Source organism: Mauremys reevesii, linkage group 14 (genome assembly GCF_016161935.1).
Source record: "Mauremys reevesii isolate NIE-2019 linkage group 14, ASM1616193v1, whole genome shotgun sequence".
Classification (NCBI taxonomy): Eukaryota; Metazoa; Chordata; order Testudines; family Geoemydidae; genus Mauremys; species Mauremys reevesii.
In genome coordinates this window covers 7,820,854-7,829,270 of record NC_052636.1, presented here as the reverse complement: position 1 = coordinate 7,829,270, position 8,417 = coordinate 7,820,854, and the positions used below count along the sequence as shown (strand labels likewise).

At 51.3% G+C, this 8,417-nt stretch overlaps 2 non-coding genes across 2 annotated transcripts; both read left to right on the top strand.

The window, feature by feature from the left end:
• Positions 1-334: 334 nt before the first annotated feature.
• TRNAC-GCA lies at positions 335-406 on the top strand. Its single transcript has one exon. It is a non-coding gene; the product is annotated as a tRNA-Cys (tRNA).
• A 5,254-nt stretch (positions 407-5,660) lies between these two features.
• TRNAS-GCU lies at positions 5,661-5,742 on the top strand. The gene has a single exon. It is a non-coding gene; the product is annotated as a tRNA-Ser (tRNA).
• Positions 5,743-8,417: the final 2,675 nt, after the last annotated feature.

The following is an 8,417-nucleotide window of genomic DNA, read 5'->3' as shown; positions in this document are numbered from 1 at the left end:
AGGTGTGTCTCTTTCTCTGGCACTAGCCGAGAGGAACACCCGCTCAGCTGACCGATCAATAAAGGGTGTGGTACTCGTCTTCCTGTCTCCGTGCCTCCTTGGTGTAATTAGGTAAGCTCCAGGGGGAAACGAGCCCTTTTGGCTAACAGTAGCTATGTCACTGGGGGAAGCTATGGGGGTGGGTGTGCAAGCTGTGGTGTTTACATGGATCTATAAGTTTAATCAAACCCCATTTTTAAAAGCACTGTGGTCTGGGAACAGAACAGGAGATCTCTGAGGCAGGGCCTGTCCTTCAAAATCTTTAAGATCTCTGACTTACCTACACAACAGTCATGGGGGTATAGCTCAGTGGTAGAGTGTTTGACTGCAGTTCAAGTGGTCCTTGGTTCAAATCCAAGTACCCCCTTACAAACCGCTTCTTTCAACAAAAATAAGGGCATTTCCATTATGTTCAGGAGTTCCAATGAATAGGGATCCCTGAAATGAATGGAAACACTAAATGTTTTCCTGTGCAATTGCATAAAAACCTAGCAAACGTGTGCCTTCACTGAAATCAGTTCCAATCCTCTAAAGGATTAAAGAATCCTTATTGAGGTTTCAGGAAAAAAACATCCTGATGTGTAGAAAGAATAGTAAATATGGCAGGCGACAAGCTTGGCTTAACAGTGAAATCCTTGCTGATCTTAAACACAAAAAAGAAGCTTACAAGAAGTGGAAGATTGGACAAATGACCAGGGAGGAGTATAAAAATATTGTTCAGGCATGCAGGAATGAAATCAGGAAGGCCAAATCAGACTTGGAGTTGAATCTAGCAAGAGAAACAAGAAGGGTTTCTTCAGGTATGTTAGCAACATGAAGGAAGTCAAGGAAAGTGTGGGCCCCTTACTGAATGAGGGAGGTAACTTAGTGGACAGAGGATGTGGAAAAAGCTAATGTACTCAATGCTTTTTTTGCCTCTGTCTTCACAAACAAGGTCAGCTCCCAGACTGCTGCACTGGGCAGCACAGCATGGGGAGAAGGTGACCAGCTCTCTGTGGGGAAAGAAGTGGTTCAGGACTGTTTAGAAAAGCTGGATGAGCACAAGCTCATGGGGCCGGATGCGCTGCATCCGAGGGTGCTAAAGGAGTTGGCGGATGTGATTGCAGAGCCATTGGCCATTATCTTTGAAAACTCATGGCAATCGGGGGAGGTCCCAGATGACTGGAAAAAAGCTAATGTAGTGCCCATCTTTAAAAAGGGAAGGAGGAGGATCCGGGAACTACAGGTCAGTCAGCCTCACCTCAGTCCCTGGAAAAATTATGGAGCAGGTCCTCAAGGAATCAATTCTGAAGCACTTAGAGGAGAGGAAAGTGATCAGGAACAGTCAGCATGGATTCACCAAGGGCAAGTCATGCCTGACTAACCTAATTGCCTTCTATGAGGAGATAACTGGGTCTGTGGATGAGGGGAAAGCAGTGGATGTGTTATTCTTTGACTTTAGCAAAGCTTTTGATACAGTCTCCCACAGTATTCTTTCTTGCCAGTAAGTTAAAGAAGTATGGGCTGGATGAATGGATGGTAAGGTGGATAGAAAACTGGCTAGATGGTCAGGCTCAACGGGTAGTGATCAATGGGTCCATGTCTAGTTGGCAGCCGGTATCAAGTGGAGTGCCCCAAGGGTCGGTGCTGGGGCCGGTTTTGTTCAATATCTTTATTAATGATTAGGAGGATGGTGTGGACTGCACCCTCAGCAAGTTTGCAGATGACACTAAACTGGGAGGAGTGATAGATACGCTGGAGGGTAGGGATAGGATACAGAGGGACCTAGACAAATTAGAGGACTGGGCCAAAAGAAACCTGATGAGGTTCAACAAGGAGAAATGCAGAGTCCTGCCCTTAGGACGGAAGAATCCCATGCACTGCTACAGACTAGGGACCGAATGGCTGGGCAGCAGTTCTGCAGAAAAGGACCAAGAGGTTACAGTAGACGAGAAGCTGGCTATGAGTCAACAGTGTGCCCTTGTTGCCAAGAAGGCTAACGGCATTTTGGGCTGTATAATTAGGGGCATTGCTGGCAGATTGAGGGATGTGATCATTCTCCTCTATTAGACATTGGTGAAGCCTCATCTGGAGTACTGTGTCCAGTTTTGGGCCCCACGCTACAAGAAGGATGTGGAAAAATTGGAAAGAGTCCAGCGGAGGGCAACAAAAAATGATTAGGGGGCTGAAGCACATGACTTATGAGGAGAGGCTGAGGAAACTGGGCTTGTTTAGTCTGCAGAAGAGAAGACTGAGGGGGGATTTGATAGCTGCTTTCAACTACCTGAAAGGGGGTTCCAAAGAGGATGGATCTAGACTGTTCTCAGTGGTAGAAGATGACAGAACAAGGAGTAATGGTCTCAAGTTGCAGAGGGGGAGGTTTAGGTTGGACATTAGGAAAAACTTTTTCACTAGTAGGGTGGTGAAGAACTGGAATGGGTTACCTAGGGAGGTGGTGGAATCTCCTTCCTTAGAGGTTTTTAAGCTCAGGCTTGACAAAGCCCTGGCTGGTATGATTTAGTTGGGGATTGGTCCTGCTTTGAGCAGTAGATCGGAGTAGATGACCTCCTGAAGTCCCTTCCAACCCTGATATTCTATGATTCTATGATTAGATGCTCTAATGGTCTCTTCTGGCCATAAAGTCGACTAATTTCTGAAAAAACGAGTGTAGCTTTGGGAGCAGCGTCTGCTGTTTCCCTGTCTAGCCGGCTTGCTGCCTAGAACGAACGCTCCTTGAGTGGGGTGATCCACAGGGAGTAGCTCAAACCTGCAAAGTGCCTGGCCAGGGGCAGGACATTAGCCCAGCAAGGGAGGGGTGTGGCAGTGACATCACAAAGGCCTTTTGCAGGACCTTAGCCTATTGGTCCAAGGTGGTGGGGAGGTGGTGACCTCACAGAGAGATGCTGACATCAGCCAGGCAGGACAGGGGCGAGGGGCCATCGAAACCTCAGAGACCCCTGTGGCTTTGCTTCAGCAAGTCTCCTTCTCCAGGTCTCTCTTTGAGGACTGAGAGAGTATTTGGGTTCACGGACGTGAGCGCCAGGAGGAACCTCTTTTCAGTTTTCTCCTTCCCTTTTAGTGATTTTACTAGAAAACAGATGTCCCTGTTTAGAAGGTAAGAGCCTCCTGGAGGTGTGAAACCTGTTCAGTCTGATCCATCTGGTGACAGTTGAATTCTAGGCATGGAAAACATGAGCTTAAGGAGGCAGAATTTTATTCTGCACCTGGGATTTTGTCCCTTAGAATCACTGGGGACATTGGGGTTTGTCCTTTTTGTTTTACCTTTTCCTCCATCCCTCCCTCCCTCCTTTCTCTTTATCTCTTCCTTCTTTTGTCCTTTCTCCTGTTCCCCTCCCAACACCAGGGGGGGTGGGTGTGTGTGTGTGTGTCATGGAGGAGGGCTCTACAGCTCCCACTATGGGAGGTCCACCCAAAAATGTGGGGCTGAAATAGTGCTCGGGCAGTGATCCCCACTAGTGACCTGGGCCATCCTTTGGGCTCTCTGGTGCGAACCCTCAGCCTCCCGTCCTCAGTCTCTACCCTGATTGGCTGAGCAGGGGGTTATTGACAGGGAGGAGACTCAGGTCCTTGTTGGTCTCTTTTATGACCAAGGAAATAAGTCAGAACCAGTTGTGTTTGATGAATTTTGCTGCTTCTCTGCATTAATGGTCTCTGAGCAGTTCATGATTCTCTCTAACATTGCAGTTCTCCTCAAATACTTGCTGAATAATTCCTGTGCACTGTTGTTGGTCTGGAGCTCATCTGAGAGCACTTTATTCAGGTCATTCAATGTCTGAAATTCAAGATCCGATGGTTAGTTTGAAAATCAGGGCTCTTGGCTCCTATTCCCAACTCTGCCACTGACTGGCTGTGTGACCTAAGACAAGTCAATTCTCCTTTCTCAGCCTCAGCTTCTCCCTCTTTCAAGTAGGGATAATAATGATCCGCTCCTACCTACCTCAACACACGCACTGTCTCTCCCCACACACACGCAGTCTCCACACTGCAGCTGAAAAGCAGCTGGCAATCTAGTAGGATGCCCATGGAACAACGGGAGAGAGAAACCTGCATGACTGAAAGTGCAGCCATGGAGACACCACACACCAGCCTTGCCTAGCAGGGGCAGGGGGGTGAGAATGGACGTCATCCGAGCTCCCTGCATCCAGGTCACTTTCCTCAGCCGGGCTGCGTCAGGGGAGGGCAGAGAGCAGCAGCTTCTGATGCTCCCCTCACAGCCCAGCCCAGGTGGGGAAAGTGACCAGGACGCATGGAGCACATAGTGCTGCTCCTCGCTCCCCCCAGCCTCTGTGGGGCCATGGAGGAGCATTGGGGCAGGGGAGAGCAGTGAGCACCTTTGCACGGCCACACGGTGCCCTTTGACCCCCTGGAGCCCTGGGCGGCTGCCGTGGGCCCCACCCCTAAGGCCGGCCAGGCTCCCCAGCACGAACAGCAGAGACACAGGGAGACTGGCCACCCACTGAGCAGAGGTAGCCTGGGCGGCTCGTAATGGAGGCTCGGGGGGGACTCAGCCTCCCCAAACCTTGCGTCGCCAAGGGGACAGTGGGGCCCATGACTAGGGGCCCTGGGCAAATTAGGCCCCCCTGGGAAAGTCTCCCCCACGGAGGCCCCAGGGCTGGAGGAGCTCCCACTGCCTGCTACGGCCCGGGGGCTGCAGCAGGGCACAGAGCTTCTCTGGTCTCGGGGCCGCAGCGGGGCAGGGGTAACGGAGTGACAGGGTGGGGCCAGTGGGGGAAGGGGTGGAACAGAGGTGACAGTGGATGGGGCCGTGGGTGGAAGATGTGGAAGGGGGCGGAGCCACACACAGAAGTGGGGGGGGGTCATGGTTCCGGTGCTGGGGCCCCCGCACTTGTTCTCCCTTTCCCTGGGCTTTGGCATCACTAGCCCCTGCTTAACGAGTAGGGGTCAGTGGTCCCCAAAATGTGGGGTGTGACTCCTAGGGGGACACAGAGGAAGATTGACGGGGGCACCTCAGGGCCTGAGCCAGCCCCCATGGAGGGCAGGGAGGGAGCCCCACTCAGCCCCACTCTGTCCCAGCTCTTCCTGAACCCCACCCTCAGCCTGGGCCCCTGGCTCCCAGCCTGGCCTCGACCCCCTGACCTCTGTCCGCACCCCTCTCCCCAGCAAGCAACAGCCCCACTCCCAGCCCCGGTTCTCGACCGCGGCTTCCGAGGGGCCACAGCCATGGATACGAGGGCGCAGTGTGAAATGTTTGGGGACCACTGAGTTAGGGTGACGTCCTCAATCACTTCTCTGCAGTCCAATGAAAGCGATTCTTCCCCCACCCACCCCTCCGTCATGACGGCCTAGGTACGTTCCGCTGCCCTTCACTCGTACAGGAAGGAGAATAACATTTTATTCCACTCAATGCTAAAGTGATTTGCAACCCACAACCATCCCAAACTGGTCATTTTGGGGAAGCGGCCCCATCATGCTGCATAGCTAGGCGGAGTAGGGGTGTCTATGCAAACACGGCCTGTTCCTGAAGTCTTCCCACAGCTCATCACTAGATGTGAGGGGGGAGCTCATTCAGCCCCTGCTTACGCTTAGTATTTAAAAACTCCTTAGTGTCCCTATCTCTGCTGGCCTTAGATTTCTCCTCCTGTCCACTTTTTGACAGCTCAGATGAGGTGGCCGAGTGGTTAAGGTGATGGACTGCTAATCCATTGTGCTCTGCGCACATGGGTTCAAATCCTATCCTCATCGGCTGCATTTAGTCTTAACTCTCCTTTATAGACAACCATCTCCCCCCTTGGTACAATGACAGATCAAACAATGTTGCTTCTTGCAAACAAAAACCTTCTCAGAATCTCAGCTCCCCCCCCCCCCCACTCCTTGCTTCAAATAAAATGTCCAAATCCTGGATTTCTAGAAAAAAATTATCTAGTCCTGCATTTCTTAGCTTTTATCTCAAAGGAACAGCCTCATAATCTCCCCAAACACCCTGGGACCTCCCAAATAATTAAAATACCCCCAACCTGAGCAAGGCCACAACAGTGAACCAGAGCTAGTGTCTAGGCCAAGCTGTTTTGAAGGAGGCAACTCAACCATTTTCTCTCTGCTTCCCTTGGCAAAGTCTGACTGAGAAAACAAAATTCCCCAAACTGAAAATTTTCTGCTGAGAAACCACTACTAGTCTGTTTGGGGACTTTGATTTGAATGTACTATTATTATTCTCTTCTGATTTCTGAATCAGTTTTGTCATCCAGGTGTATTTCCAGCTGTTGAGTTGTGGGGGATAGAGGCCAACTCATAATGTCTCAACCCCACCTTTCATAGTTTCTTCCAACTGGCTAGGAAGTACCTTTGCTAGGATGTGAGTCAAGCAGTGCCCATTATCGCTGTGCTATCTCGGAGAAGTCTGCATTGTACACGGTTCCTAGGATAGTCCTTGGGAGTGTGGATACCTTTAATGGGCCAGCAGCGAGTCTGGCTCCTCCATTGTCACACCTGAAAGGCTGGTGGTGGGCATTTCCCAACCTCATCTCAGTACCACACACAGAGCAAAACTTCCCAGCCAATGCCACACACACAATCCAACACAATAGTAATGTTCAACAGACCAAGACTTTTGAAATGACACCTCACCAGGCAGACTTTGTAGAAACCGTATCATCATTATATGAGATCAGTGAATATGGGGCTTCCAGGGTGCTGCTTTGAGCACAGCGAGCCACCCCTGGGCTGACACTGCAGTGGAGACAGACCCTTAGAGTCCATCTCTCCTGGGATAAAGATGGCAGCATGGCTGGCCTGGACCATCTGACGTGGGCTCATGAAGCTAAAGCCGAGAGGCTAAACACTGTGGTGCAGATATTTGTGTTCACACTGAAGCCTGGGTTCGGAAACCCTCACCCCTCGTGGGGTCTCAGAGGGTGGGCTCAAGCCCATCTGTCTGCACTGTAATTTTATAGTCTTGCAGCCCAAGCCGCATAACCCTGAGTCAGCTGACCTGGGCTTTGCGACAGGTGCCCTGGGTGTGTTAATCGCAGTGTAGACATAACATTAGGCTACGTCTCCAGTGCAATGAAACACCCACGACTGGCCCGTGTCACATTAATCAGGGTCATGCGGCTTGGGCTGTAAAGTTGCAGTGTCCGTGTCTTGGCTCAGGCTCCGTCCCCTGCTCCAGGAGCCCAGAAGGTTGTGAGGGAGTTTAGCAAGTGGAAATTGTAAAACCGCAGGGGAGTATTACCCTGGACTCATGGCATTTCTCCATTGGTCTGTCTGCTTTGGAGCGGAGACAATGACACGTCCTGCTGCATTCATCATTTCAAAGGGTGGTTTAGGATTTTCATTCTCAGACATGGTGCACAAAACAGGACTCAACCCTCGGCATAAACTAAACAAGCTGCCCACAGATTCTGGCAGCCACAATGAGCATTTGGAGAGAGAGCTCAGACCTCCCCTGCCCCTGTCCCAGAGGGAGGGGGTCATCTGTGAAGGGACTGGACCACTGACCTATCAGCTCCTAACTCCCAAACTTTCAGTAACTCTATCCTCAGTGCCTGTGAGTGTAATTTAAACCATAAGAAAAACCACACTAGGCTAGACCGCAGGTCCATCTAGCTCTGAATCTTGTCTTCTGACAGTAGCCAATACCAGGTGCCCCAAAAGCAACTCAGTAAGGTACCACTGGAACTTGAACCCAGGATCTCCTGTATACAAAACAGTGGTTTTAGCCAGCTAAGCCATGGTGCCTACAGTTGCTGAAGGGATCATGTCTGCACACACCTGACTCTCTGCCAACCTCCATCTGGGCCTGACAAGCTTTGCTGGTGTTTGGATTCAGTAAAGCAGAGGAGCAAGTGAAGTTTTACTCCCAAGGTTCTTTGGATAGATCTACACTACAAAATTAGATCGGTATAACTACATTACTTAGGGGTGTAAAAAATTTACCTCCCTAAGCAATGCAGTTATATCAGCCTAACCCCGGTGCAGATAACTCTGTGTCAACAGGACGGCTTCTCCCAACAACATAGCTTGGGGAGGGGCTTGGTTAGTGAAGATGAAGAGAATAGGTGGCCCATGGCTCTTGCATTTAGGGAGGCTGGGTGTGAGCGCTGGAAGCTCCCTGGAAGTGGGGGGCCCATTGGTGCCCAGACCATGGCACTGCCCCCCTTCTCCTCTCTCTGAGGCCCCACCTGTGCTCCCCCCTTGCTCCTGTTTGGCCACTTCCCACCCCCGCTCTTCCTCTTTGGCTGAGGATGGCTGAGCCACCTTTCGCTCGCTCCCCTCCTCCCCCAAGGCCTTCCTGCCTCCTGCTCGTGCCTCTCCACCCCCTACCACAAGGTCTGCCCACCAGCCGCCACTTCCCTGACCCATCCCTGCAACCCACTCTGCCCACCACCCACACCTCTCTGCCTCTCCCTTGAGACCTG